The following is a 9,927-nucleotide window of genomic DNA, read 5'->3' on the forward strand; positions in this document are numbered from 1 at the left end:
ATTTGCTGGGCTAGGTACTTAGAACTCTACTATACAAAGATGTCTTCCAGTCTGGCAATACTTAGAGTTCTAGAGTAGCACTGGGGGAGAGGAATAAGAATCAATGCACAGGAAGTGTGAGGATAATGGGCAGAGAAGGGAGGCAGATGCTGATCATTCCGGGGCAGAGGGAGTGGTATTCCTCCTGGCCTTTTTTTAAAGTTGCCCACTTATGAACAGCAAGTCTGGAATTCCTGTTGGAGGTACCTTGCTACCACACCTGCAGGATAAGGATTTAAGGTATACAGCATAGAAGGGAGGAAGGGACAATCTTTAGCCAAGACCTCACTGCTCCTTCTGAGCCATTTGCCTGCTTTGGGTTTCCAGCCACGTGAAGGACATCCATATAGTTTCTTAATGGTCAGAACTTTGCAAAGAGGGTTGCAAAAATATAAACAGGGTCCTTCCATCTAAAATGCAGTAAAGGTCCAATATGTCTCCACTAGCATTTGCAAAGGAAAGTACTGGATTTCCAAGTCACTATACCTCCTGTTCACAAGGCCATGTGAGTCATCAGATTTAAAGGACACACCTGAGCCTGTCTTGAAAAGAACTCCAGATTTTGCTTGTTTTAATAGAACTGTGTGTGTGTGTGTGTTGTTGCTGCACGATACTACAATGGGGGGGTGCTATGCAATAGACTGTGAATAAGACTATGAAGCCTTTCTCTCCTTTTGGAAAGGTAAATCTAAAGCTAGAAGTTCCATGCAGTGCCCCCACACACATCCACCTTCTTCCTCCCCTATGACCTCCTGAGGTCCCTTCCAACCCTGATATTCTATACTGTAAGACACCTGGTACCCAATATACTATTTTATCCTGAAACTATCTTAATGCAATAGAAACCTTTGGAATAAAATGACAGTTCTTCAGGATTTATGCAGCACTAAGTTGGTCCTGAATTGTACTAAAGTTCTAGACTGCAAAGCCAAGGTTGGTGGCTCCTGTGCTGTGGTGCTAAACTGTGTTTGAAACAAAGTCTAGTCCTTCCAGATCCAATCAGGCCCCAGATACCAAGGCTACGAGGCCAGCCTCTGCTCCTGTGACTACCAGCAATCAGGCTTCCAAGAAGCCCGGATCAGACTCCGTTCCTACAGTTCTCTCAGTCGAGCCCCCAAGGCGACAGATGCCTGAACCGAGGGCCATGTGGTTGGATCTGACTGCCACAGTTCCAGAAGAACAGGCAAGAGACAACTCAGCCACACACACACACCCCGCCCCAGTACTGTACCTTGTGCCTTCTAGTTATCGGAACCACTGCAGGATCAGGGTCAGTTCCAACTTCCGCTTCCAGATTCAGAAAGATGAAATTGATCAGTGTGCCAGACTCTGGGCTGTCAGCCCCTCCAGTTCCATCTGTCACAGCACCAAAGAAGAGGCACAGAGACAAAACGGCTACTGTTACCAATGCCGGCTTCCGTGAACAACGGTCGGATCTGTCCGATTCTGACAGGACTGACATGGAGACAAAGTGGACATCTGTTCCACCCCCGGCTTTGATAACAAAGGAGATGAAGTTGTGGAAAACATTAGATCTGAGGTTGTCCATGTCTTTGAGTCCTCGGTTCTAGCTACATCTTCTGTTCTGGAGAGTTCTAGCCCAGTAACAGCTCAGGTTCACCTTCCAGCTCCACTTGATTCATCAGTTCCGAGTGGAGGAGACGGTTTCCGAAAGGAGGCTTGTTTCCCCATTTCCATAATCTTCTTCCTCGTCCCCTGTTAGGAAGAAGAGGCCAAAGGTTGCTACTGATCTTCCTCCAGAACACACTGTCCTTCCTCCTCTGGACCTCTACGGTAGGGTGACCAGATGTCCCAGTTTTATAGGGACACTCACAATATTTGGGGCTTTTTCTTATTTAGGCTCCTATTAACACCCCCCCACACACACACACACGCACACACCCCTTCTGTCCCGATTTTTCATACTTGCTATCTTGTCACCCTACTCTACGGAGTCTCCAAGACCTGGATCTCATACTTCCATTCAGATCCACTGCTAACCCCGGTACATTCTATCTCAGATCCAGATCCAGACCCAGATCTTTTACCAGGAAGAAGAGAGAACAAGAATATGGAGACCAGTGGCTTGTTTTGTAACACCATATGGTCTGCCTCCTGCAGGCGTGTTCCCGCACCCTAGTTGCTGGGGAGATTGGCAATCCTGGGGTTCATGGCTGTACTGGGGGCCACCTCAAGGATTTTTCAATTACACTCCAACCAGATGGAGAGGTAACGCTTCGTTTATTAAAGATGTGACAGTCCACAAATCCATGGGTCCAGCTCCTCCAGATCCATCAGCTTTACTGATAGGCTATCTGAGGGAGACAGGGAAGGGGTAGCTCCTCCTTTTGAAAAAGAGCATTCCAAAATGGATTATGAGCCCAACTTAACGCCAGATGAACATGTAGGGGTGGCTTTGGTCTCCTCCCCTCCTGAGGATTCTGCGCAGTTCCACAATTTTGGTGGATCTTATGCTATCCAATTTAAATCTTCCTCCAGTGCCTGCAGAACAGACGTCTCACCCGGTGTTTGATATCCTCGATGCTACTTCAAGGAGTAGACTATCCCTACCACTTCTGGATGCTCTGCTTCATCTGGCTAAGTCCGTGTGGGCCATGCCTGCTTCTTGTCAACCTGTTTCTAAGAAATCTGACAAGCTGTTGTCTCAGACGCTCTCTGAGGTTTCTGAATTCCTGAGGAGTCAGCGATTTTATTCCTGATGCTTTCTGGTGTGGAAAAAGGATAATGGGGGGGGGGAGGGGCTAGCTAATAGTAGACTTTAAAGAATGTGAACAAATATGCTTGAAAGATTCAATTTCAAATGGTGACTCTGGCCTTCATAACCCTTTCGCTGTTCACCATTGACTGGTTTGGTCTCCAACTAAAGAAGGCCTATTTTCATATTTCACTTCATCACACACTTTGATTTGTGGTTGCTGGGTGTCATTTCCATTACAAGGTGCTTCCATTTGGCCTCTCCACAGTGCCCAGAGTTTGTACAAAATGCCTCTCTATGGCAACGGTTCACCCGAGGAATCGGGGTGTTTTCATTTATCCTTATTTGGATGACTGGCTACTGAAGACCACTGTGCACGAGGATCTGTACACAACATGGCTTCACAAAACCAATCTCTTTAGATCTTGGGCTTCCTCTCAACTGCTCAAAGTCAAAAGATCCCCTTTTATAGACTCCATACCAGACTCTGTGGAAGGCAGAGCTTTTCTCCCAGAAGACATGTTTTTCAAAAGGAGCCAGGTATTAAAGATCCAACAATGTCCCACTTAGTGAAATTCTTTTTGGGTTTTATGGGTGTCATGCTGCCTGGTATGAGACACAGCTAAAAGCACCAATGTCAGGTCAGACTGCCAGGAAACAGGGCACGGATCTCAAACTGGTGGTATACTCTATCATAAGATTTCACCAAGCCAATAACAAATGTTAGCTTCCAAAATACTATATTAGTATGGAGCCACAGACAGTCCCATTTAGGCCCTCTAGCCCCTAATATTCCACCCAGACAAGCCAGACTTCTGTGATAAATGATTTTTAAAACCAAGAATCCCTGTTCAAAAAATGGTCATACATGGCTGATGAATTCACCAATGCAAATAGGCATCAAGTATCAAGTCATTGCATATGTTATCTTGATGTCCATGATAAGCCAGTAGATGCATTCTAGATGTTCAGGTTATAAAAGACACATCAGCTGCATCTGTGACATCTTAGGAGACTTAAATGCTTGTAAATTGATCCCCAAACAGATGGCTGCTTGTGCATGATGGAGCTGCAAACTTCTCTGGAAGACATGACGGAGCACAAGCTTTGCTCAGAGAAAAGCGTAACCCTAATCTCTCCTGTAGACACTGCAGAGGCCATCTACTCCAGCTAGCACTAGTATGAACTGCAGAATCTTCAAAATATATTAAAAAGCTATAAATGTAATGGCTTTGTTATATTTTTTTTTTTCAGCAAGCGTTCAAAAGGACTGAACGTCTTGGAAACAAATAGAAGATACACTGGGACTGAAGTTCAGATTAGTCCAACCTGGGAAAACTGGCTGGCTTTCTCATGAGCGATTCTTGGCTGTTGTCTTAAAATTACTGCAACCATTATTACGGGCTTTGGAAAGTATCCAACAAGATAGGACAGATCTAAGTAGTGAGGCTGGTGGACTACTTTTGTTACTAAGTTCAGAGAAGACGATTGCCATTCTCTCCGATGAAGTGAGCTGTAGCTCACGAAAGCTTAATAAATTGGTTAGTCTCTAAGGTGCCACAAGTACTCCTTTTCTTTTTGCAAATACAGACTAACACGGCTGTTACTCTGAAACCTGTCATTCTCTCTCTTGTAAGTCTACTGTTGAAAACACTTGGGTCATCCATTAAATTAAATAATGTCATCCAGGCATCTGCTACAACAGTAGTAGATCTCTGTCCAGCAATAGAAGCTACCCTTGGATCAATCAGAGAGATCCACTGAAAACGTCCTGGAAGAAACAAAGACTTCAGTCCAGAAGTTGACTAATGAAGGTACTTATATTGACTCCATAACTGAAGAGGACAAGAAGTTCTTGCTAAGCCAGCTGAAAAAGTACATAAACTCGATTCTTACAAATTTACAATAGCGATTTCTGGATTCTACTCAACCTCCACATAATTTTTACAGGTGCCTGTCTTATAAAACACTGACAGTTGAGTGGAGTGAGGCGCTGCCATGTGATCAGGACAGAATAGAAAATTTTGAACACAGAGTAGAATATCCTACAACGAACCAATGAAGATTTAACTCCAACTTCTTCATCATCACTAGTGGTTCGACCTAATCTTTGCGCTATGTTTCCTGGGATGAAAGAAGTAGGAACTCATCTCTTGCTACTCCCAGTCACAACAGCTATAGCTGAGTGTTTTTTTCCTCATTGAATGAATTTTGTGTTCTGAAAAATGTTGCCTTCTGTCTGATCATGAGCATATCAAGAAGAACTGGAAGCAACGGGCACACAAGAAGATGCCAAAGAGTTGTGCAAAAATTACAACAAGAAACCAAGAAGGATATAGATGTCATGCTTCATAGTTGACTTGAGTAGCCAACTTTAACTTCTGTGATGATTTTAAAACAAGAGTTAAATCTAATAAAATGGTCGTAAAACATTTTTCAGTTTTTATTATGGTGCCATATACCTTACCTTCGCCCTCATGGTCTCAACCCTTGTCGCCCCTCCCCCCTTTTCAATTCCTGGGGAAAACATGGTTAGGGACTCAGCCTCTCTGTAAGGGGGTAGAGGGTGAGTTTCCTTCTGTGACTATTTACAAGTCTGGGGTGTGTGGGGAAAGACTGAATTTTGTATTTGAGGCAGCTTACTTTTAAAATCACAGCATTAAACCATATTCTATGCTGTTTAAAGGCACAGTAACAAAAATGTTTTCTAGGTTTATATTTATTTGACATTTATTTAAAAAAATTGTTAGAAGGGGATTTTTCAGAGCACACTGTCTGAATTTCTGGTCACAACAGTAAATCTGCATTCTATTCACCCTTGCGCTCTTTTTCCTGTGTATTCTGAAGGAAATGTGGTAACTTTCCAGCCACAGAAGTCCAGGTGCTACTTCACAGTTATCACAGTGGTAGCCCCCATGCCCATTCACAACTTCATTGTAACAGCCTGGCCAGAAAGCAGATCACCCTGCTCAAACACACCCCTCTAATACCTAATCTACAAGAGAATCTCTTGTCTGTGGTAGCAGTGAAGGGCCTAAGCCATGCCGTGGATTCCATCCACAAGAGAGCAGTGGCATAATCAGTCAGTGTGTTTCAATATGAAAACAAGAACATTTTTCATTTTCACTAATACATCCTACTGTTTACAGATGAATCCTGTATTTGGGGCTTTTATAATATGCTTTGAATTCCCCAGAGACTATAAATGCTGGAACCTTTATCACCCATCTGCACTGATCACTAATATGAAACATAGTTAAAATGTCAATGTTTAGTACGAAGAAAAGGAGTACTTGTGGCACCTTAGAGACTAACCAATTTATTTGAGTCATACAATCTGACTTTAGAAAGAAACTGGGTTAGGGAAAGGCTGGATTCCTAGGCCAGTGTAAGTTACTGTCCATCACTCCCACTACTCAAAAAAAAAAAAAAAAAAAAAATTAAAAAAAATCCCCTTAAGTAGCTTGACATTTACTACACAATGCATAAAAGTTTGATTGTCATCACTGTTAGCCCTAGCTGCCTGACTACTTAATATGACTGTAAAACAGATCTATACTGAAACTGATGCTGAAGAAGACAATGAATCTCAATGAGGCAGGGGTGCCATTTTATTTAAAGCCTGATCATAAATTGCTGTCACCTCAGGAAGAATCAGACAACTAATGCAATTAAGTTTAAAAGGATTAGCTACTGCTTGCTCAATTATATAGCTCCTCATATTGAAATGTTGTCTGTATCACCCCTCCCTGTCCTTCTGGTCAGCTCACAAAACATGTCCCCAGCTGTTTCAGAAAATCATACTTCAGAGCCTCTTCCCTTTTGCTGGAAGTTTTGCTTAGTCTGTTTTGTTTTTTTTCCCTGCAGCTTGACCTATTTTCCCTATAAGTTATAATAGAAGTTTCCTGTTTCTGATTAAAATGCATCAGGTGACTGCCAGAGTCTTGACTCAGCGCTTTCATTAAGGTGCTGAATTTAATTGTTTGGTTTACTGTCACCGCCTCTTTCAGACAACCTGCATTTCAGAAACAACTAGTGGCTACTGTAAGCATTACTTTGTTACAGTTTGAGCATATCCGATGAAGTGAGCTGTAGCTCACGAAAGCTTATGCTCAAATAAAGTTGTTAGTCTTTAAGGTGCCACAAGTCCTCCTTTTCTTTTTGCGAATACAGACTAACATGGCTGCTACTCTGAAACCTTTATTATAGTTGTTACTCACCGTGAGTAACAAGAAATTGCTTTAGAGACACGAGTACAGCAGTCCAAAGCTGTCAAGATCTACTCTTTTTTCTAATGTTAAAAGGCTAATGCTTTCATGTAATGTAGAATCCTCGTAATGGTAACGTCCTGGTGGATACAGTATGATCCTCATTAAGCAGCTGTCCAGGCTATAGCCAATCCTGGACATTCCTGGAGAGTTGGCAACCGTAAGAACAAGCCAAAGCAGAGACCTTGGCACATTGGGAGAACTTTTTATAGTTTTGATTGGACTTTCTCTACTCAGTGCTGATAGGCTGGTTCCTCCAACCTTCTCCCTCCCTCTCCATCAGTCTTTTCACCTCAGCCTCAGTCTTCCTACCCTCTTCTCCCCTACCTATCTCCCTTTCCTCCTTCCCTTTCCTTCACCTTGTTGCCTCCTAACTAGCCCCCCCTGGCTCCAAAAAATCATGGCCCTAACATGCCATTTGCTGCCATCATCGTCTTCAGTCTGCTGGTGTGTTCTACCCATCCCCCCACCCTGTGTCTGTCATGTCTATTTAGATTGTAAGCTCTTCAGGGCAGGGACCGTCTGCTACTCTCTGTTTGTACAGCTCCTAGCACAACATGGCACTATTCTTGATTGGCCCTTAGACACCAGGGTAATAAACATGATTAATACTCAGTATTCCTTAGCAGCTGGATCCTGCAAGGTCCTTGATTCCTATTCCCTTCAGCGGGACAGGAGAATGTTTTGCACCTTTTAGGATGGGGCACCCTATGTCTGACCCCAACCCATAAATGTTGCTGTCATGCTCTCTCAGTACAAATAGCTGTGTGGGTTTACAAAATGAACCTGGTAGTTTTTGCTACAGGGAGAAGACTTTATTTTGTCCCTTCCTAACTAGGCTAGTTCCAGAAGTAAGGTGAGAGCAAAGGGTTTGGGACCTGCCAGAAAGGCTGTTGTGCAGGCTGCATGCCTGCCACTCTGGGGCTGGAGAGAATATCTTGAAAACCCAGCCTCTGTTAGTAGGATCAAGGTAATTCAAGTTAGGAGAGCGAGAGAGAAAAAGAGAGAACTAAGGGGCTGACATAAGGTTGGAAGCTGGTTCAAATATGCAAATGTCTCATGCCAAACTAAACCCAACACTAAAGGGGGCTAAAGGGTGAGTAAGGGCTCTGAAGATTGCAGACCAAGTTCATCTCTGGATACACCTCCATTAACCTCAATGGAGCTTGCAATCATTTACACCAGAGTAGAATTTGTCCCTGTGTTTACACAGGCCAGGCCAACAGAGATCCTCAACGTCTCTGCATTTGGGGGCTGGGACCTAGAGAGGTTTCCCCAGGGGCTGCCTTATCATCATTATCACTGCAGCTAACAGAAATTTGCAACCACAGGCCCAGGGCAGCCACCCGCATCTCTTGTTTCATTGTGTGATAGTAAAATAATAATAAGTTAATCAAGACAGAGACTGTGGTTTTGTCATTTTTATTAAGAAAAATTAAATCCTGCTCCAGCTCCCACTTACATCAATGCAAATTTTGCCACTGACCTCAATGGGAGCGGGATTGGGCCCATCAGTTGTGTTAGTAAAATTAGCTTTCCCACAAGTCCCAGGGTTGAACTGTCTCATCTTCCTCTTGCTTAAAACAGTCAACCTGAGACACCACCAAGCAGCTTCAGCCAACCCCATAACCCACAATGCATGTGATAAGCTCCCAGTGAGATGGGTTGATCCTGTGAGTAGTTATACATTTTTTTAAAGGAAGGGATTGAACTAGTTAATATGCCCAATCCTGCAAGCACTTTGTGTGAGGAACTCCCATCAGTAAAACTCATTGATTTCAATGGAGTTCCATGCTTGAAGAGCTTGCAATATCAGGCTGATTGCTTGTGCAGCTCTTTGGAGAACTAAAGCATTATTAGTAATTACATAAATTATGCTTATTGATATTATAGATAATTAACTATATTACACCAGCCCCCTCAGGACCAAATGTAACATAGCTCCTGTGATCTTCTGTCTTGTCTACATCATTACACTGCCTCTTTGAATCCCTCCATTGGCTCACCACATCGGGTTCACCCCATCAAGTTACTCGCCTTCTTGGCATCACCTCACCTTCAAGAACTTTCGTGCCTCTGCTCCTCCCTCGTTGTCTGCTCAAGTTTCTTAGGCCCTGCTCATGGATAGGCTTACACACATTTGCAATTGCATTTGCAGGTTTTCCCAGGACAGCAACAACAAACTGGCATTTGCAGTAGAGTTAAGCAGGATCAGGGGTATAGACCATAGTGTGGTTACTCATGCTTTTACTACAGCCCTAGGCATGTATAACACTGACAGACCCTGGTTGTCAGCAGGCAGGACTGAACCTGGGACCTCTGGCGCTTAGTGCACGAGCATCTACTGCATGAGCTAAAAGCTTAAAGATAAGCATCTACACATTTGAAAACTTAAGGCTTCAGATTGTAAGATGTTAGGAGCACGGCTCTTCAAGGCCGTTTATAAAGGAAAGTATCCAGCAAAATGGGGCCCCAATCTGGACGGGGCCTTCTGGATGCTACTGTAAAATAAAATAAACAGCTTATCCGTACAATCTTGAAGTTACAGTGACATTACTTTAATGCATTTGTAGTCATTATAAATATAGTTCTAAATAATGAATTATATACATAATAAATTATCATTTTATATTGTAACCTCTGGGAAAGGGACTACCTTAATATTTGTGTCTTGTTCATTGTTGAGACAATGTTTTGGCAATTGCCATAATCACATTTATATTATATTTATATTTCTTATTATTTATTTGAAAAACAATATGTGATCATGTTATTAAAGACCATTATAATCCACACACCCAAGGTTGCATAGGTAACCTTAATACTGCCATTTGCTAACTTTTGCATGCTTGACTCTCCAGCCTTACTATGTCCTTTAAATGAATTTTTTTACATGTAATTTCT

Source organism: Lepidochelys kempii, chromosome 9 (genome assembly GCF_965140265.1).
Source record: "Lepidochelys kempii isolate rLepKem1 chromosome 9, rLepKem1.hap2, whole genome shotgun sequence".
Classification (NCBI taxonomy): domain Eukaryota; kingdom Metazoa; phylum Chordata; order Testudines; family Cheloniidae; genus Lepidochelys; species Lepidochelys kempii.